The sequence below is a fragment of the Ambystoma mexicanum genome (assembly GCF_040938575.1).
Source record: "Ambystoma mexicanum isolate Mex_15411 chromosome 12 unlocalized genomic scaffold, UKY_AmexF1_1 Mex_chr12_unloc.1, whole genome shotgun sequence".
Taxonomy (NCBI): domain Eukaryota; kingdom Metazoa; phylum Chordata; class Amphibia; order Caudata; family Ambystomatidae; genus Ambystoma; species Ambystoma mexicanum.
In genome coordinates, this window is record NW_027182322.1 from 10,136,334 (window position 1) to 10,158,443 (window position 22,110).

The following is a 22,110-nucleotide window of genomic DNA, read 5'->3' on the forward strand; positions in this document are numbered from 1 at the left end:
TAGACCTAGGGGTGGACTTGTGGTTTCTGTGCGGCATCCTTGGCGTCTTGAAGAAATAACGGGATCTGCCTCTATGGTTCAAGTGGTCGGAATCACTTCCCACATGCCTGGTTTTTCCACTAAATGCTCCTGCACTCACACCATTTGGCAAGTATTGCTATACTTTGCCTAGGACGGGTACTCGGATCCTATGGCGTCATGAGTGCTTCACTTCACAGCCTACCTGCTTATCTAGTCTTCTGCCTTCTTTTTCACCACTGCCTAACTCCTTCCTTTTATTTCGCACCTATCTTCCATTTTTCTGCAGGAGCATTGGGAAAGGTCTCTGAGCGATGTGATCACCAATTAATGAGAGATATTGGCTCTTGCTACACTTTCAATTGAGAGCAAAGTGGTTGGAAACTAGATTCCAGCAGCAGCAAAAGACGCTTTTGCGGAAGCATCATCTAGGAGAGTGCCCTTCATTTAAACAACGAGCAAATCGAGAGATAGAAGTGAATTCCGGTTTAAAATAGTATTGTAATAGGTATGATATGTCAAGGTGTCTATGCAGGGATCTGGGGATTGACCCTGTGTTTCTATGTGTAGTCTTGCTTTCAAGGCGTGCACGTTGCCACTGAGCTATCCTGCTGAGATCGTTGGCTGACAGTATTTATTTTGTAATGATTAACATATTTTGGAGAGGGAGTGCAATGCGGAGTAGCAGTAGAGGGGGGTGGGGTGTAGTATCCTTTTATATCCAGGGCGCACTATTGTCTAAAAACGGCCCTACCGGTTTACATGAAAATCTTGAGCGCTCCCCTAGGAACCTGCCTCTCCCAGTACAAGTGTGTGTGTGTTCACCACTGTTTCTCTCCCGTCGGGCACTTCTCCGCTGGCAGGAAAGAGATAGCTCAGCTAACATGAAAAGCGGCAATCTGTCTGTTCACATCGGCAGTCGTTAAGCAGTATTGAGGCCACTCTTGGGCGTTGTCACGGTCTACTTTGCGCCTCTCTTAAAAGTAGAAATCTGCTGCCACAGTTTTGGTTCAGGAAGCACAGCTGCTGTCCCACCATTTCTGGACACATGTGACAGCTGGCGCTGTGGCTGTCACGATGTGTAAGCACACCTGGCACAGGCGGTGGGTGCGCCCTGTTTTGGCACGATCCTTTTGGCGCAGGCTGTTTTGGCGCACCGCTGTGGCTGCAGATCGCCTTTCGCCGCGACGACAAATGTGCAACGACCAACTCGCTGCAGCTCACTTGGTCGATCTAGGCGCAAAGTGTCTGCATTTAGCGGCTGACATCGCAGCCTATTTGTTAAGCGCCCTTGTGCCAAATGAGAACCAGGAATCTGTTTGAAATAAATAGAAAATGATATGCATTTTGCTACACACACACGCACACACACACACACACATTCAATTAAAACACAAGCGGAGTTTGTAAACCCTGATGCAGTCACGATCAGCTGGCAGCTAATACCACACCAAGAAAGGAAAGCTCCCCTCTTGATGATTTCACGAAAAGTCAGAGCTAACCAAAGAACAGGGGAGGTGCTGGGCCTCTCCCAGCATCCCACTTTGCAAACCCTTGTCTTGACAGTTTTGGGAGCAATACATTAATACAGCTGGCTTTCCGTGTTCAGTCACTAATAGCAAAGTGAGGGAGTAATACGGGCCGGGTGCACCCTGATTTCAAATCCATGGGCGTATCACAAGGGGAAAAGGTGACATGTGAGCCTTTCCGCCAGATGGGAAGTGCACTCACTAAGGCGATGCTGAACTGTTCGTTCAGGAAAAACTGCCCTTTTCTCAGCTGGAGTCTTTCATAGCCAGCAGGCACCGCCACCAGCCGCGAGATTGTTTTTAAGATGCATAATATATTGAGAGTCCGAGAGTCTGGGCCCTGGCAGAAAGGCTTAGAGGGGTCGCCTAACCCAGCAGTGAAGTCAGCGAACTAAGACATGTTTTGCAAAGTGCAGACTTTGATAAAAGTGTGAAAGCCTAGCAATGACCGTGAAGCGTGGTAGATATCTCAGTAGGTTGGGCGTTAACGGTAGAGGGTTGCGTGAAACCTGCAAGTGACATAGCCCCCACTGAAATTAATTTTATTTTAACTGCCGACATACGTATTTATTGTAGATGTCCCCTTGGCATGCTTCACGTGCTAACACACGCCGGTGGTGATAGGGCCCTGCGCCCAGCATACGAATATTATTAGCATTGTGTTCATTAAATGCACTTGCACAAAGTTCACGTCACCAATATCAAATTAAGTCTACTTGATAGTGATGAGGCATGTGCGATTTTTGGACACTGTGCTAATTGTGTACACTAGGAAAAACAAGGACAGTTTTACTGGTTAAATAACCCAATACATAGACACTAGTAAATAGTTCCACGAGGCAAATGGAAATTGAATTTTTCCATGTCAGTAGATAGACCAACCAGAAGGCAATAAAGTAACTCGGGTCTCTAGAGTGCAGATGTTTACTGAACATCTTGCACTTTCATCTAACAATTTAGGGCCTGATTCATGAAATAGTCTGCGTGTAACCCGCAAAGGCCACGCGCCGATCACGACACTGCACAAGCCTGGGTGCAGAATTAATTCTGCGTGCTGTGCGTATTCATAGAATTGTTTTGCAAAGTAACAGTATGCACAAGTCACTGCCGGAACGACTCCGACACGCCCCCACGCAAAGCAAAAAAAGCCAGACCCACTACTTTTGCGTGATCCCCCGGGCGCAAACACACGCAGCCTTCAAACAGTACATGAGGTCCCCCTCAAGCAGGGCTGTATCCCGCAGACCCTGCGGGGGTCCCCCGTAATTGTTACCTGCACCCTGACAACATGCGTACAATTTTTCGTAACTCGGTTAAATACTCTGAAAATCTGTGTGCGAACCCTGTAAACCGTTCGTGCACCTACACTGCATACGCGCACCCCTAAGTTAATTCGGAACCACGGCTGCGTACACGCACCCGTAAATCCGACACCCGATCACGCATCTGTGTGATGATTTCTATGCGCAAGTGTTGGTACGCCTGCCTTCGGGTGGCGGATCGAATGAGAGCTTTGCGTTGCCATTTCCATGCAAGAGGTTGCACGGTCGGTACCATGAATACGTATCGTTTCATGCAATAGTGGACGTGCGATTGACAGCCTTCGGGCAGTCCCTCGTAAGGCCCACATTTTCCCTTGTTCTTCCTCATTCCACCACCTTCCCTGCCCTCTGCGCAAACCACACCCATGCTCTGCGTGGTGTCTCGCGCAAGTTACCAGGCCGCTCGCAGAGACTTGCCGAGTCTGTGCGAAGTCCGTACAAAGTATGAAAAAGTGCTGCATAGTTGATTCCATGATTCGACAAAAAGAATTTTGCACGCATTTTGGCGCATCAAGTCCCTATTTTTCGTACAGATAATTCCATGAATCGGGCCCTTAGGGTAGTTGTTCTGAAGTATTTTTTGTTTGTTACTATGAAGGAAACCTTGCACTGACTGTAATTCCTTACATGATGTTGTTTTTGATGTGCGTGATACCACACTTTTTGTGGTCATCATAAGAGTATAAGAGTGGTTTCGACTAGTTTAAGTCTGCTTACATTTAAGGTAATTTCGTAGTATTAAATAGGGCTTGAGGTCAGTGGCAGATTCAAGGCATAGGGCCTTGTGGACAAAAATGGCAGAGGCCCCAAAGTGGGCTGGTAGTGGAGGGGAGTCTAGAGTGGACAGAGCTGCACAATGATGAACTTTAGGGACAAATGCTTCCTTTTTTTAAGTTGTGCTTTTGTTTTACAATTTTCTGTGTTTGGGGATTTGGCTCTAGAGACAGCTGGGCCGCCTTGCCAGGTTTTGCTGTCAATGTGTTAATATTGAATGATCAAGCCTGAAGCTAATGTTGGAAATTATAAGGTTCAAGGCAATGGGCAATACATGGGCAATGGGAAGGGATATTACACAAGGTGATATCACAGGATCATTCCTACAGTATGCAGAACCATTTTGTGCATGTCCCCGGTGCTCCTACCCAAAAGACTTGAAATGTCATTGAACATCACAGACTTAAAGGAGTTCACCTTTTAATCTCAAAACATACCAGTGGTTACCTTTTTTGTGGGTGCTGCTTGTGGCACTTGAAAGACCCCTTAGCTCCGACCCACCAACTCCATATCCCCACCGCTCCACAGGGCCCTACTGCAGAGCAGTGAATGGAAATAGAGAGGGTATAAGGGCATGATAGTGAGGGAGAAAAGTAGAGAAGACGCAGGTAACATGAACACTGATGGAACAGGGGAGTGGAAATGAAGGTGGGCAGAAGCGTGAGGGACAGACTGAGAGTAAGGGAAGGCAGGAGATAAGGTGATTGAAGGGATCCAGATGAGCATAAAAGGGTGAATGGGTACAAAGAATGAACGAGGGCAGGAGAATGGGGCAATAGTTAATAAGGCACAAGAGTGAGGGGAAATGCAGGGTAAAGAAGATTAAAGGGAGGGGAAATAGAAAGATGGGGTTCAGGAGTGTAAGGAGAATGGGAAATAATGGAAGTCTAAAGGAGTCAGGAGAAATGGAGCGTGAAGGAGTACCGGAGAAGGGAATGGAGGCAAGGGAGTGAGGGATGGGGAGTGGAGGTGGAACAATGTAAAGGCAGATGGTGTGTGATGCAGGTAAACGAGGGAGGGAAACATTGAGTGAAGGAAGGCAGTTGAGTATGCAAATAGCAAAAACAAAGAGGTGATGGCTGGAAGGTTTAGACTGGATCTGAGTATGCAAATAGTAGCAAAATGGGGAAGAGAGCAGTATCTTTATAACAAAGAGCCATTGTCAGAAATAGAGAAAGGAAAAGGCAGGAGAATTAAATGAATGAAGGAAAAACAGGGGACGGCATAGTGTTCAAAAAGAGCATGAAAGAATAGAATAGTAGAGGGGGAATTGCTTATAAGGAAAAGGAAGGGGGCAAAAAGAATGCTGTTTGGAAGAAAAAGGAAGCAGAGGGAAAGGAGTAAAAGGGAAATGTATTTGTGATGCAAGATCAGCAGGTGCTTGCCCTAGCTGCCCACCTATGTATGTGCACTCACAGCTGCAATAGATAAATGAAGAGGGAAACAATAAAAATATAGCCGTTTAGACATGGTTGTGTTTAAATAGGCCAAACAGATGCACATGGATGACAAAATCCCTTTTGTGCAAGTTCTCTGTGTTCATTTTATACCAAATTGGCAGCTAAACAAGCCTCGATGAAGCCCAGGGTCGGGGGACAGGGCTTGGTGTGTCTGTGGGATGGCCAAACATCACACACTTTTCGGGAATGTCCATATTTCATGGGCTGTATTCCATGTCTTGCACACAGCCAGCTCAGGACAGGAATAAGGCCTGACGTTTCTCCTCTGAAGCAGGATCAACTGTCCAAAGTCTTCCCAGCTAACACTTTTCATGCGACAGTTAAAAGCGCAGGGAAGCACAGAACCTTCCCATTGCTCCCCCTGTGAAACCTGATATTATGGAGAAGCCTGGTTTGTTATCATTATGAAATCATTACCCATTGTTAGAAAAGCATTACCCATTTAGGGATCCAGTTATCCATCATACATACTGATTAGTAGTGACATGAAGTAGTGACATTAGACTATCCACATTATTCTGCCAAATATATGTAGCCATTTGTATTTGCTATAGAATGAGGCCTGTTATATTTTAAGTGCCATGTAGAGACACATGTTATATTTGTAGACACATGTAGAGATATGTTGTTATGTATTATCTATGCATGTAGAGAGACACACATGAGTGTCCACTTAGAATATGCATTCAGGCATTATAGCTAGCGCTTGGGTTTGCGAGAGAAAGAGTAAACGCTAAACAGAGATGTAGCTGGCTCCTAAGCCATCCTGAATTGAGACACACAGAAGTGCCACTTGGTTCTGTGCGAAGTTGTTATGGTACACTGTGAAAGATTGGAATGCGTAAACAGTTTGGTTGATAAGAGGTCGCCTTTGCCTTAGTAGAGACACGGAGAAGGAGGCCTTATCAGCCCTGAGCTGGTGCTTCACAGACAGAGAGAAGGTGGAGGCAGCACCATGGAGAGGGAGAGCTTTGCAGCCAGGGAGAGACATGAAGGATAGAGGGATTTGAATGGAGAAAAATGAGAGATGGTGTACCGCAGGCAGACAGAATGAGATATGGTATAGCCATGTAGAAAATGTCACGATGACAAGAACACGCAGTGATTGAAAAGTACAAGACATGCATCACAGACTTTTAGGCACTGCTCAAATATAGAAATGCTGACAGACAGAAAGAGAGGCATTTTAGCTTAGTGAGACGAGTGTAACCATAGAGCTTTATGTATGTCATTGAATAGTATAACCAGAGGTAAGGAGATTGGAGTTTTTAGATGTAGATGTAGATGTAGATGACTTGGAGAGAGACGTTTTGGTTGGCATGAGTTCGAGAGGCGAATGAAAGGAAGTTGCCATTGAGGGAGAAGTGTTTTTGGTGCAGCAGAATCGAATGGCTTTGGGAGTTCGGAAGCTTGGGGAAGCATTCTGATGAGAGCAGAGTTCGAGAGCTTGGCAGAGGTATTGAGGCAGTCCGAGTGACCAGACTGGCAGAGTGAGCTGGAGAGGGGAGTATTGCTGAATAAGACACGTGCATGGGGAATTAGAACAGACACTCACACAGAGCTTTGGCTGACATGATAGATGGGGTAATCAGAGGTTTTGTCTTAGAGAGAGAGAGTGAATTATGGTGTGGAATGGAGAGGAATGGTGTGGAATGGAGTTGCTATTAGACTGCTTGCATTAGAAGCCTGTAAGGCTTACAGTTATTGCATTGCATGGTAGATTTGCACCAAAAGCATAAAAGGTGCAAATTCGAGATGTGCATTATAGTAGTGTTTGCATTATGCATTGCTAAGTATGAATAAAAGTGTTACTATTGTTGAATCGATTCATGTGTTTTCTTTGTGTCTTATGTTAATGTGTCCATAGGAGTAAGATAGAAGTAATCTAAGAGTAACACCGTGCACAAAGGCCCTGAGATAAAAGAGCAGGGGGGCATAGTGATCCCCACCTCCCCCCACCCCCTAAGGTAGATTTGTGGAGTTTCTCACACCCCAGCATCCCCAGGTTCAGCTTTGTGTCCACCTCATTTCAATAAACCAATTACAGGTTGATGCCCCATGCACAGGGTCTCCTGGGTAAGGAATGTTGTCCCTTAGAAGCTGAAATTGTGGGTGATAAAACATGGGAGGGGAGTATATCACTGCATGCTGGTTAAATAATGGTCAAGCAGATTACCTTCTAATGAATTCTCTTTCACTTTGAATACCTTTTTTTAAATGAAATGATATTTTTTTTAGGTCCACATTCCTTTGCAGGCTGCTACTGCAATTGTGTATTCATGGTGGCGAAAATAAAGCTATACATGTCTTTTTGCTTGGCCTATTTCTATAGCAATGTATATAATGTCAGGCTGATTTCTTATGTGATTTGTGTACTTTTCAAGGCATTGATAGGAAAAACAAATGATTTAGTTCCTGGAAACCCAACCTTAAAAAGTATGTGTGATCTATCACTGGGAAGATATGTAGACAAGTTCTTAAATCAAAGCTTGTGTTCAAATACTGAGTTCCCCACTTTAATGAAATGTGTAATCCTGGGCAAATCATTTAATCTCATTGTGTCTGATCAGCTGACATTGGGTGTCGCTAGAAGTGATTTAGTTTGCAATTGTTCCTATGAAGAAAAACCCTCATGGGTTACTATACTATTGAGTTGTTGCATATTAATAATAGTGAATATTTATATATTGCACAGCACATTATTCTCTTGGCTTACACATGAAAACGTTTTTTAATATATTTACCAATTGTGTCCTAGAGTACTGAAGACTGATGCCACTGCTTGGGATGTTATTTACTGTGATGTCACTTCTGATCATGTCAATCGGTATCATGATGCAAATTAGGGTTCTGCATATCTTTTGCTGGACAGGCCCAGAAGACAAAATAGATCCTATCAGTGCCTTGTATACCTAACAGCGCCATAGTGTTCTGATGTTGCTGTTCTATGTATGTGTTCAAGAGCCTCAGGGAAGGGGGGGGCAGGCAGCTGCCTCTATTTGGGCTACTACACAGCAACATATTTCTTACTTTCAAGGCATAAAATGTAAATCTTTCCTATTGTGCATGTTACATGCTGCCCTTTGCTGTCTGCTGTCACCTTAACTGAAGACTTTAAATGTGCGCTTTGCAGCAGATTACACACTGGCTTTGATACCACCCGTCATCCAGCAGTGTTACCACCTCTTTGCCTGTACTCTGGTTTCATCTGCGCTAGCACCTGGCTGACAGAGCAATTACTATCTTTCCAGTGGAAGTTTAGTGTTCCCGCTCACCTCTGGCTTCCTGCCCCTTGAGGTTAAAGAGCATTCCTTTGTAGCCATTCTTATTTAAGCAACCCAAGGGTGCCACAGACTGTGTCCACCCCACCCCTAACTGTAGGCAAGGGGGGGTCTAATCATATTAAAACGGCCCCCCACAAGGCCTGACACATGTTTCGCTGGGCCCTGCAAGTGAGCGCTAAAACTGTTCTTAGTTATTGCAATGTGCCTGACTGCCAGCACGGAGGGATGAGGGATGAGGATGTGTGTGTTGTGGCTGGTGTGAAGGGAATCGGAAGGAGTTGGACCAGGACACGACAGGGCCCTCTCGCCCTTTGTCTGTCTTGTGAGTGCTAAATCCACCTCTGCTTGAGGTAGGCATTATTCATATCCAATGCATTTAATGGATAGGTGGATATAGAAACTCAGATTGCATTGAAAGCATAGCATTTTTAGAACGTTTTCCATTGTATGTCTATTTCAACTGCGTCCATGTTCAATATGACACGCTTAGTAACGCTTTCATAATCGCAATGAAAACAAATGCAGTTGTTGCATGTTCCCTTGCAGACAGAAAGATAAGACAGGAGAACATGTTGTGATGTTTTTATTTAGGCAGCATAGTTGCCCACTTTTTATTTCAAATTGCTGTCACAGTTTATTTCAAGTGCTCTCCCTTTATATGCATCATGCGCAAAAAGCTCCTGACGATCAAAGCTCCCGGCCAGAGCCAGCCCGAGGCATGGGCAGTCTGTGCCGTGGCCTAGGGCCCTGCTGTCAGAAGCTGTCAGAGGGACCCCGCAAGGCATCAGTGTCTGCCTCAACTGCTGTGCAGCTTCCATGTATGAGGCTCACGTGAGGCCACGGTGTCGCCTCCCAACCTCCTGTGGCTCTCTAGAGAGAGACACCCATTCTCAGCGGCCCAACTGATGCTGCAGGCCCATTTACGACTGCTTATCACTTTCTTTCTTCAAGCAGAGCATTTAAATTGGGGGCGATTTACAAATGATGGCCCATTTAAGAGACCTTTGTTTTGGGTCAGAGGTTCGTAACGTTTCTGTGTTGAGAAATGCAAATAGGCATTTTCCTTCTGAAAGGACACACAAAGTACACACAAAGCACCAGTTAGGTGCCTAAATCTACGCCCTCCTCCAGGTCAATTACAATATATCAAACAAAACAGTTTTAAATTAGCTACCTCAATTACAGATGTTCCTATTTGACGCACCAAAAAGAGTTTATTTTTGGTAGAATGTGATATTTTCATCACATCATATATGAACCCTGCATTTGTCAAACACTGACACACAAACAGGTAACCTTTTCACGCATTACTTTTTTAATACTTCTTGAAAATACATTTTCAAAACCAGAAGGCCATTTTTTTGCATTTTGCTGAATGCATTCTGGCATTTGCCGTCTCCCATTCTAGATGGGGGAATTATGCCACAATTGTGCACTTTGGCTTAACATATTTATGTAATGATTTATATATCTGAGTGGGTAGCTTATGGTATGTGTACTTTTCAAGTCATCTTTATAAAGCAGAGTGTTGTTGAAAGCCAGATGCAGGGTTGAGGAGAAGGAATAATGTGAGGGCAAGCGAGCCCTGAATATTTACCCAGGATGTGGCAAGAGAAGTTGCAATCATGGAGACTGGTGCAGTTATTTTTCCCTGATGGTGGCCATGTGCTACTTTTCAGGGCACAAGTAAAGGATACATGTGGGTGGACAGTATAACTTTTTGGAGAGGGCAGACGCCACCCCCTTGGGTGTTTTTGAGGTCGACAATCTTGCTCAAGCATTTGGCTACCAGGATTTCAACCAGGTTGTCATGTTTCCAGTGCAGACACTTACACACAAGACACATAAAATGATCAAACTACATGCTCGTATTAGGATTTTGTTTTCATGGGAATATGTCACTCCATATTGCTGGGTAAAAAAAGGGTGAGCACCTTTTATACTTAGCCAATGTATTTAATGAAAAATGTCCTCTCTCAGGTTATTTTTCTGTTGATTACTTTTTTTGAAAGGCCAATGCACTTTTGTCTGGTACACTTTCTTCTAAGGGGAAAGGTCAAGTGTACTAAATGTGTACCTTTCACTTCAAGATATGTTCACTTAGTGTGGGTATATTCTTGGGTGGCAGCTTTTGATTTTTGCTATGTGGGCAAAAAGTTCCCATACTGTGTTTAGCGTGACAGCCGTACTCGCCCCCATGTCAAAACACCACATTTTACAGCAAATGATGCCGCATGAACAGGAAAGACGACATATGATTTACAGGAAGTTCTAAATGTATAAAATCTCATCAACAGTCTCCGAACCTGCTCAGTTGTCTTTTCAACTTTCTGCTATGAGATCCCCTGCTATTTTACACCCGGTGAAAAGTTTTGGTCTGCTCACCCACTCCAACCAAGGCTCAGGGGGTACATTAATGAGGCTACCTTCTCATTTTGTAGTCAGCAGCACTTGATAAATGTAGTTATTAGTTCACATTATTCTTCTGTAAAAATGTAGCAGGTGTCCCTCACTGGGAAGAGCATGGCATGATAACCTGTTCTGTGTTTTTTCCCACTTTGAGAGTCCGCGGCCATTGCTTTTTGCTCACTGTACATTTCACAAAGGAGGAATATCCCTTTGCATATCAGGCTGCTTTGTCTCGCCCACAAGGGCAGTCCAGCACAGAAATGCCTGGCAAACCTCCTTTGAACAAGAGTACCAACAGCAACCCCAGAACAGGTTATCATGCCATGTTCTTTCTAGAGAGGAGCGCCTGCTAGCTTTTTTCTATTATTCTTTCTAACAAGCTAAAATAATACTTACCTGTAGCTTTTGAAATGAAAGCATATTGCTAATTTGAACAAAATGCCCAAATATATACACAATAAAAATAAAATCAACTGTGAAACTTCTGCAAAAACAGCAGTAAGTTTCACTTAGCAAAACACAATCACCATATTTTTGCAGTGCCTTCCACAGATAGCGTTTTCAAACCAACGTTTCAAAAGACCTTTTGGAAACAGTAGTGCTATCAATTACATCTGGCAAGAGATGTATGTGTTCAAGTGCCTGAATTGAAGACGGATTTCAAATCCGGCCTTCGCCGCTTAACCAAAGTGAGTGCTCCCACAACTTCTATCACACTATGCCTTATCTGCCAACCTTAGAAGTCTGTATAAGGTATTCAGATGTCTGATACTTTAAACAAAATGACTCACTCCTGATATTGCCACATAGGTAAATGTTAATATGGACAATTCATATACTGGACGTCACAGTGTACTTGTCTACTACCTTAAGCAGAGCAAGATATTTTCAATTTAACTTCCCATGATATCTTTGCGTAGTAAAGGCTCATTCTGTGCTATCACTGATGTCACAATTTTTGCAAATTAGTGGGGCCCACACATCTTTTGCCACCTAGGACCCTGCAACTCCTAGGGCCGGCCTTGTTCCCGGTGCCCTATTGGCAAGAGCCAATAGGGTGGGCTAAACAGACTGGCAAATTAGCCGCACCAAAACATCCAGCGCCAAATTAGCCGTGCCTTAATGTCCTGCTTCGTGGTGCAGGTAGCATTGCTGCTGTCCCACTGCTTTGTATATCTGATAGCCTCACAGTCTCACTTGCCATATTTATGAATATATTCTTTCGATAGCTGCCTGAGGTATGGACAAATATACACATATCAACGATTGTGTTCCATTAGTTCGGAAATATCATAGTTAAGGCCCATGTAACTGGACCGGACCGACATGATCTCAGGTTACAGAACGCGTGGTTAGTTTTTTAGAGGGTGGTCTCCGTTGTGTTTCTTCACAAGGGCAGAACAGTGCCTCTTCTGTGGGTTGGGGGTGCCCCTGATTTCTTGAGTGTCTTGCAATTCTCTGTAAATGCATGAATAAAGGACCTACGTTTGCAGACAAACACCCTGGTTCAATCCCCAGAGTGCTAGACAGCCCAGTCACGTGTCCACTATCCATCGCCCTTTCTATTCACAGGTGCTCTGCAATGAATACCTTTTTAAAGTGATAATGTGTCTATAAGGGCCAAGTGCTGATGGAACTAGAGCCCTAAACGTGGACCATGGGGGCGACTTGAGCTAGAACTAAGTGCTGTCATTCTCATCAAACCCACTGAATCTGAGCTTCAGGCAAAAAGCACAACTGTGAGCCCCAGACATTATATGATATGATAAGTCATGTATAACGCGCCTGTACACAAGTGTTTCTAGCACATACATTGTATGCTCAGAAGACTAGCTACTTTCTTTCATTTAAAGTAATCCAGTCCCCAATGCCAGCTCTAGACCAGACGCATTGTGAGGAGGCTGTGTTACTTGTGCTCACTCAACAGCGTTATACTCAATAACTAGAGCCGCAAAACCAGGGCTTTCAAGCGCATCGTGCGGAAAACAGAGCCCGGATCTCACCTGGCGAGGTTGTTTGTCTTCCTCACATGATCAGAGATGTATATTTTTAATAGAAGCCCATTATTTGCCCAACTCTGCCCCTTGGGAGCCGGCAAGCGGTGGCTGTGCCGGCGATTTCCCCGACTTCTGTGCACGGGGGCGGGGGCAGCGAGAGTGAAGGGGTGCAGCGGGGTCTCCTCTCGGCACCAGTGACTCTGGCCTGGGGAAAAGATCCCTTTTCTAGATTAAAGTGTGCATTTTTCATGGTGAAGAAACACAATCCGCGGACACAGCGGATACGCCAATATCCCAGGCAGGCAGTCTAATCTTTGGCAGCCAATCAGAGGTAGGCTTGGCGCCTCCTACGCACGGAGAGGCCCCGCCCAGTGCACACAGCTCGCGCCTCATTCCCTTGGCGCTCCGCGAGCTCCAGCCGGGACTGCAGCGGTTTCAGAACAAGAGCTCTTTGTGCACCTCGCTCTGAGCTCGCTTTGGAGTCCCTCATATAGTGCTTATTTAATGCTACAGCATTATTCAGAGCGCCTAAACACTCACATTCACACGTTAAATAGCCTTGCCTCTTCCATCCGTTAAATGGGGCAGGAACTCTGGGAAGTCTGCGGCTAATTTCAAAAGGGAAACATGTATTGATCGAAAATGGAAAGTGCTTCTGCAAGAAATACAGTACAAGTGGCGTGTTGGGGGTCCTGGCAACCTGTGGCGCAACAGTTGCCCCAGGTGCTGTCATAGCAAATGGCATCTATTGTATTCCATTGGGTGCTTTACTTCTTTTGTTGTGTTCTTTGAAAGGCGCGCCATTTTTGTATTACATTCTGCCTCCATGGAATTGTATGATGTAACTTGGAATGTGTTGGGTTTGAACTGTGGGGATAGGAGCCAGCGAAGGCCGCTGAGGAGAGGGTATTCGGGAAGAATGCTGCAGGGATGAACAGCTTCTGGCCTTCTACTGAATCTGGCACCAGCATACATCATTTTGGCATTGAGGGGTCATTGAAAGGATCCACGCTGGAAGACCTAACCGCTGTGGACCCCTTGTAGAGGAAATTCTGGAAGAAGTTATATTAAAAAAATATGACCTGTGCATGCGGGTGCTCACATCACATCAGTGCTGGCCCAAGGTCTCCCAGCGCCCTGTGCAAGATTGTTTGGTGTGCCCCCCACACCCACACCACACCGCCCTCTGCCCTAAATGAGGTCTTCAGAAGAAACCCTGCTATCATTTCAGGCCAAATTAATGTGCTAATCGTGCCAACCCACTACAAATGCAGAACAGCAGGGGGCTCAGATCTGTTGTTCGGCTGATACTTGTTCTTGATAGTAAGTATCAGTCGAACAACAGGACTGAGCCCCCTGCTGTTCTGGTTCAGTGTGTTTAAGAGCCGTGCCAGGAGCGTTGTGATTCTTTACCAGGTGCAGGGCCAGGCAGATACTTAAGTTTCCCTGACACTGAGCTGGAGGCTTTAGCTCAGTGTCATGTAAACTGGAGGCAAGGCAAGGCGCCCTTTTATTGTTGCACTAGGGGCTGCCCTTGTGAGGCCGCGCCCCCTGAGCGCACCTTGAGCTGGAGCTGTCCCACATACAAGCAACAACACACTGTTGCCTAGCAACAGGGACATACCACGGATAAACAACCCAGCTGAAAGAAGTTAGAAAGGAGGACCTATGCACATGCGTGCAGTCCAGTGTTACCTGCCAATGTTGGCAGCACCAGGCGTAAGCAGAGGGTTAACCAGCATCATGTGAGATTCCACAGTTGCAGATAACAGAAGGCGGCTGTGTTCAAAGTTATTGGGAACAAATCAAAGGCAGCCATATGTGAATTGTGAACATTAAATGGAGTAGTTAAAACCACACAAACACTGGGAACATGTTAGCATGTCCACACTTAGATAGAATTGTGAATACTAGCCTGCGTCGCATCTAGATAGAATTGTGAATGTTGGCATGTCCACACCTAGATAGAATTGTGAATACTAGCATGTCCACACTTAGATGGAATTGTAAATGTTAGCATGACCACACCTAGATAGAATTGTGAATTTTAGCATTTCCACACCTAGATAGAATTGTGAATACTAGCATGTCCACACTTAGATAGAATTGTAAGTATGGATCAATCGGAAGTATGGACACTAGCAGCTGCGCTAGTCATGTGGAGGGGGTGAGGAGCATGCAAGGTTATTAAGTGAGCGGGCGGAGGGGACAGCTAAATCCTCAAACGGCCTCGAATGCAAAAACGGGCACGTACCTTCTGAGGCGCAGGGTGTACAAGCATCCCGTCATGTAAGATTACACAAGCCCAACCGGTCCACTCCAGGATAGAGATACAAACTAACCAATACCACTAACAATTTCCTTCTCTGCATACACCTCTCAAACTCCAAACCAAACACAACCACAAACCTCTAGCGCAGCAAACCGCACAAACTTCACTACACTGCAACAACAAAGCAAAAACACACATAGACTCGCACATCAGCACACGACGACTACCAGCCGCATACACCCCAGGCCCAGTCGACGGAACCACCGGGCTGAGGCTGCCAGCAGCACATCACTGCAATCTTGCACTTTTCTACCTCCACCCACTAACCCACCCATCCCTCCCTCTTTCAGAGCCGCCAGAGCGCCAGGGGACCACTCCGGTGGTGATAGTGCGCGGTACAAAGGACCTTTAACATTAACATTAACATTAACATGCATTCCATCATTATTCATCCACCTGAATGTTTTCTCCCTAACCCAAGAGAACCAGCTCTCCCTCGGGTTGAATGCAAAGTCATTTGGAAGAACAATTTAGGAAAGTGGATCATGAAGGGTCTAACGTCGGATAAGAAAAGGAATTTACTCTTACATGCATTGGGCCCAGAAAGGCAGATAATATTTATGTTATGTTACGTTGCTTGGCATTTATATAGCGCTTTATATAGCATTGGTATGACCTCAAAGCGCTGGTAGGTTGAACACCCTCGGGAACCGTAGTTCTGGTCAGTAGAGTGAGATGGTGTGGTATGGTGCGTGGGTGCACCGGATATGTGTGCAGCTGGTGTAATTGTCGGATGGTAGCTGCTTCCTAGCAATAGGTGTGGTGCAGAGGATATCAGTTGGATGTGTGCAGTCTGGTGGGTGGACACCCAGACTGGGTTCTGGATGCGTTAGGCCTGAGGAACGCATATGTGAGCAACTAGGCCGGAATGTGCTTGTCTAGCTGCTTTTTATTAGGGTGATTAGGTGTTGGTGGGGTCGTATTCGTATGTGAATAGCTAGGCCGAATTAATCAGGGGTATAGCTGTGTTCTAGTTGAATGATGGTGTATAGTAGAGGGTAAGCGTAGTGGTTTGATATGGTGGTATTTGTAGAGCGCCTGAAACCGGACACGCAAACAGGATGGTGGGGACATAGCGACATACAGATATATATGGATAGGAGTAGATACAGGTATATACGGGGATACAGATATATATGGGTGTACAGATATATATCATATATAGGGGGATACAGATATATAGCAACAGCAAGAGGAACAGGGTGCACAGTGATACAATGTGTGGGGTGAATTCCATAAGGTTCCACTCATTCCATCCTGCCCCATTCATTCCATCCGCTCTGTCCATTACTTCTACTTCTTCTACTCTATCTATTCCTTCCATGTTATCTATATCATCTATTCCGCCTATTCTATCCACGCTATTCATTCCATCCATTCTACCTATTTGATCAACTCTACTGATTCTATCTGTTCCGTCCACATTGTCCATTCATCAATTTCATCCACACCATCTGTTCCATCCGTTCCATCCACACCATCTGTTCCATCTGTTCCATCCACACCATCTGTTGCATCTGTTCCATCCACACCATCTCTTCCATCCACACCATCAGTTCCATCCACAGCATCAGTTCCGTCTGTTCCATCCACACCATTGCTTCATCTGTTCCATCCACACCATCAGTTCCATCTGTTCCATCCACACCATCAGTTTAATCTGTTCCATTCACTTCATCTGATCTGTCCACACCATCTGTTCCATCCGCACCATCTGTTCCATCTGAACCATCCGTTCCATCAGTTCCGTCTGTTCCATCCACACCATCAGTTCCATCTGATCCATCCGCACCATCTGTTCCATCCGCGCCATCTGTTCCATCTGCGCCATCTATTCCATCCGCACCATCTGTTCCATCCGCACCATCTGATCCATCCTCACCATCTGTTCCATTCGCATCATCTGATTCCATCTGCACCGTCTGTTCCATCTGCACCATCTGTTCCATTCACACCATCTGTTCCATCCGCACCGTCTGTTCCATCCACACCATCTGCTCCATCCGCACCATCCGCTCTACCCGCACCTTCCACTCCGTCCGCATCATCCGCTCCATCCACTCCATCCACTCCATCCATTTCATCCGTTCCATCCATTTCATCTACTCTATCTGTTTCATCAACTCCATCCACTCTATCCATTCCATGTCACTCTATCAGTTCCGTCCACTCTATCCGTTCCGTCCTCTCTATCTGTTCTGCCCACTTTATACGCCCTGTCCACTTTATCCGCCCCATCCACTCCATCCGCCCCGTCCACTCCATCCGCCCCGTCTACTCCATCCGTTCCCTTTTCTCCATCTGTTCCATCCACTCCATCCATTCAATCCACTGCGTCCGTTCTATCCACTCTGTCCGTTCCATCCACTCTGTCCGTTCCATTCACTGTCCATTGCATCCATTCTGTCTGTTTCATCCACTCCGTTCGTTCCATCCACTCCGTCCGTTCCATCCACTCTGTCAGTTCCGTCTACTCTGTCAGTTCCGTCTACTCTGTCAGTTCCATCCACTCTGTCAGTTCCATCCATTCAGTCCGCTCCATCAACTCCATCTGTTTCATCCACTCCATTACTCCATCCACTCTATTTGATCCAATTACCTTTTTACATCAGTTACATGCGATCCATCCATTTTATTTGTTCCAATCACTCCATCCGTTCCATCCACTCTATCCACTACATCCACCCCATCCACTTCATCCACCCCATCCACTTCATCCTATACCGATCGCTCCATACAGTTTTGTTGATTTTATCCACTCCATCGACTCCATTCATCACATCCGTTTAGGGAGATCTCACTGTTGTCTTACTTGGAAAGGGACAGTGGAGAACTGAATGTGTACGCATTAGCATTGAAACAGACAATTATTATGCATCCAAACCAAATTTGGTGATTAACAGATCTAATTTCTGTTCAAGAAAAAACATAGGCGAGACAGCAGAAGAATATATCTGAGCTCTGCGCAGTTTATCAATTTCATGTAAATTTGGTGATGGTATAACTACAGATGAATTGATTAGAGATCAAATTATAATTCATACCAGTAACTGGACAATCCAAGCAAGAATTGGGATGTGCAGAGCCCCCTCATTGGCATAAGTACTACACATAGCCAAAAAGTACAACATACAGAATTGTGTGCCAAGACCATGAAAGAGAAAAGGGAGAAGAATGGAGAAAGCCAAAGTGATGCCATAAATAACCAAGTGATTCTGGTTAATAAGAAAACAAAAAGGAATAGGTCAAGGACATGAACGCCAAGACACACAGAGGATCTCCTACATTTTTCTGAAAAACTAATACAGCAAGGAAAGAAATTAATAATATGGATAGTGAAAAATAATGTTTCTGGTTTGGGGGAATTGGGCATTATACAAAATTCCGACTCGGCCCAGTGTTAAATCTAAGGTGTGCTAAAATGGCAATATGAGGGGCATTTTGTGGTATTATGCAGCAAGAAAAAAAAGCATGCGTACAAGAGAAAGACACTTCTGACCAAGAGAAAGTCCTGATGGTTAAGGTAAGCGCTAATGCAATGGGGGATTTTCATGGAGTAATGTGTCCCAACTGCGTGGTGCACATGGGCGACATTCCAGTATCAATGATGGTGGACAATTGTTTACATTACTCAATCATAATGGAAAGGAAATGCAGACGTTTGAATGATGCAGGGCTCACTACATGCCTTCAGAATTCTGATATCCTGAAACCTGGTGGTTTCAAAGGAATGCATATACCCTTTCCAGGTTACTTCCATGAATTGGCTGAATAATAGATTGGATGGCCACTATGAATGTTTATGTGGCAGTACTAGGAAGGAGAGACAAGGCAGCATTGGCAATCAAATTGAATCCAACAAGAGAAGAACCAGTGTTAACTGATCAAGTAGAGATGCCTGCATTTTAGAAAAAGTAAGCCAGTGCCTTTGGATGTCTCAAGGGTTATTCTTGCAGAATCATGCTCAGGCCAGGAGCTTGCCCAGTTTCACATAAAGAGAAGAACATTCATATTGCATTGAAGGATGATGAGGAAAAAGAAGTGAAGTCTTTAGTAACATAAGGTGGTGCTTGAACCTACTGAGTGGATCAGTTCCATTGTTGTCTCCCTCAAGAAGACAGGAAAAATCCAACCAGGCCTAGATTTAAGGAATCTAAACAAAAATATTATTTCTGAAATAGTCCCTTTACCCTTTATAATGTACATGTTAAATGGTATTTGAAAAGCAATACTTTTACAACAATAGACCTGTTGGCAACGTTTCATTAGCTCATGTTGACCGAAGATTGCAGGCACCTCCCTTCCTTTATTCTTCCATTTGGTTTGCTTAGATTTCAGAGGGTGCCATTTGGTCTAGCATCAGCAGTGTTTCAGCAGACATTTACTCACATATTAAAAGGGACTGAAGGTACAAAACTATATCAGGATGGTATGTTGGTTTATGGGATAAGGAGAAGGGAACATGGCTTCCGGTTACTTGCAATCCTGACCAAACTCAAGGAGAACGCTGTGACCGTTGAGATAGTCAAGTGTAGATTTAGCGGAAAAGAGGTAGAGTATCTGGACCATGTCATAAATAGGGATATAAACCAATAGAAGATGCTATGAGAGTCATTAGGGAGTCACCATCCCAGTCTATTAAGCATGAGGTGCAATCATTGTTGGGTGTAGCCGAATATTACAACACATGTGTAAGAAACTTTGCTGAAATGATCATGCCCGTACAGGTCTTATTAAGAAAAGGTGTAAAGTTTGAGTGCAACAAGGAAAGTGAGGAAGCAGTTCAATTAGTAAAGAAAGGTATTTGTGGTGTGATCAAATTAGGAGGGCTTGTTCGGGGAACCTACAATTTAGAGTGTGATTGGTAGTGCCAAATGGTGGGGGGCAGGCCTTTTACAGAAGACACAAGAAAAAGAAAAATTGATTTGCCACGCCGCACATGCAGTGTCTGACATAGAAAATACAGTATTGTTGATGATATATGGGGAAGATCATTCTTAATAGGCAAAGACTACAACACATTGGCCAAAATACTGGCTATCAAGTGCATGACCAAGGCAACTCTGTATTTCACATGGTTAAGCTTAAAGTCTCAAGAGTTTGGCTTTTGTATAGGGTACGTACCAGGGGCTCAAACAAAGCTTGCATATAATCTCTCACTCATGCCAATTGAGAGCTGAGTGAATGAGATATGCATATTGAGGAGGCATTGGCAGGTGTACAACTAATTTCAGGGGAGCAATATCCAGACAGCAATCGGACAGTGAGTTATTGAAAGATGTCACGCTATCTTTTGTTATGTGTTGGACCGATGATCGGTGGCCCGCAAAATGGAGTTAGGAGCAGAATTGGTTCCATTCTGGGAGGTGAAAAATGTGTTGTCTTTGGTAGACAATCATTTGCGACTCAGAGGACTGACATTTGTCATCCTATGAGGCACACTAAGGTATCTCAAGCACCCATTTACTAAGGAAACAAAGGGAAAATTGGTGGCCTGCTTTAGGCATTTTTGTATACATGATGTTTAGAGATTGGTGGCCGTGTTGTAACAGACAAGACTATTAAATAAAGTTCCCAAACAAGAGTTGACATCTATTTCCCCCTGTTGCGGCATGTAAATAATCTAGATATCGACATTTTGTGTCCATGTCGTACAATGACACAGAAGATACATGTTGTCCTGGTGACAGTAGATTTTTATTCTAAGTGGCCCAACATCAAACTGGTTTTGCAGATAATGTTGGAAGAAATTAGGAGTGTTTTGGAACAAGTATTCAGGAGGGAGAGATGCCCAACAAAAATTATTAGTGACAGTTGTTCTCAATTTAGGAACCAACAATTGGTGACTATGCCAAGGGATTGGGAATCAAATGGAAGCTCAGTGCCAGTTCTCACTCAGAGACCAATGTGTTGGTGGAGAGATTTAACCGGGTAGTGGTTGAGACCATTGAATTAGTGTTTACGATGGCATGAAAGTGGCTGAATCGTTGCAAGTCATGATCTGGATTATTAGGTCACCCGGAACAGAATTACAGAGGTTTCTCCATTTGTCCTGATGAGAGGTAGGAAACCTAATTCAGAGCCCATATCCCTCTTGGTTAATCTCACATGTGCCAAGGTTATTGTGGAGCCTCACATTGTTCGCCAAGGGCTCAATATTGCACAGCAGAGAAGCGGCAAGGCTCATGAAGTTAATGAAAAAAACGGGATACGTGTATGTGATGTAATAAGGGTTAGAAAGGATAGATCTTAAAGGTTTATCCAAATGTGCTGAACCCATGGGAGTAACTGAAATATTGTCTATAGCTGTTATATTGGAGGATGATACTAGAACATGACATGAACATGACTCGTTACAAAAGAGCGAAGTATAGGGGCCTTAGGAATACTATGGAGAGCCAGAAAAGTAGAAGCTGGCAATAGTCATTTGTTAAATAGGGGGAAGGAGGCACGGCTAAATGAGGGTTGAACTGTCTGCACTGGGGCCGCTGTAGGGTCCACTAAGTTCAGTGTGGGTTGTGAGATGTTGTATAATGATGGCAGTGGAGGGGTGGACAGGGCTTCTATAGAAGGGGCTGATAACACTCCAGACCGAGTGATATAGTGTCAGTGACCCACATTCCTCAGCAAGCTGCTTAGGCAGGGCCAATATTGTGAAATGCATTGTTGACTTTACAAAGAAAGGGTTTACCAAGTTTATCTGTCTTCACCCATGTTCCATCTCATTGTCTTAATTATCAATTTAGCATTGTACACTCATGGATTCTTCTTGTTCTTGCTTTCTTTTATTTGTCTTAATTACGTTGATCCTTTGGATGTATAGGGGTGGGAAGTGTGTTGTATTTATTGTGCTCTTTACATCTTTATTTTGTTTGTGGAAAAGTGTACCATCTTTGTATTGTATCCTGCTTCAATGGAACAGTCTGATGTAAATTAGGATTTGTGGGGTTCGAATGCTGGGGATGTGTGGAAGGGGAAGCAGTAG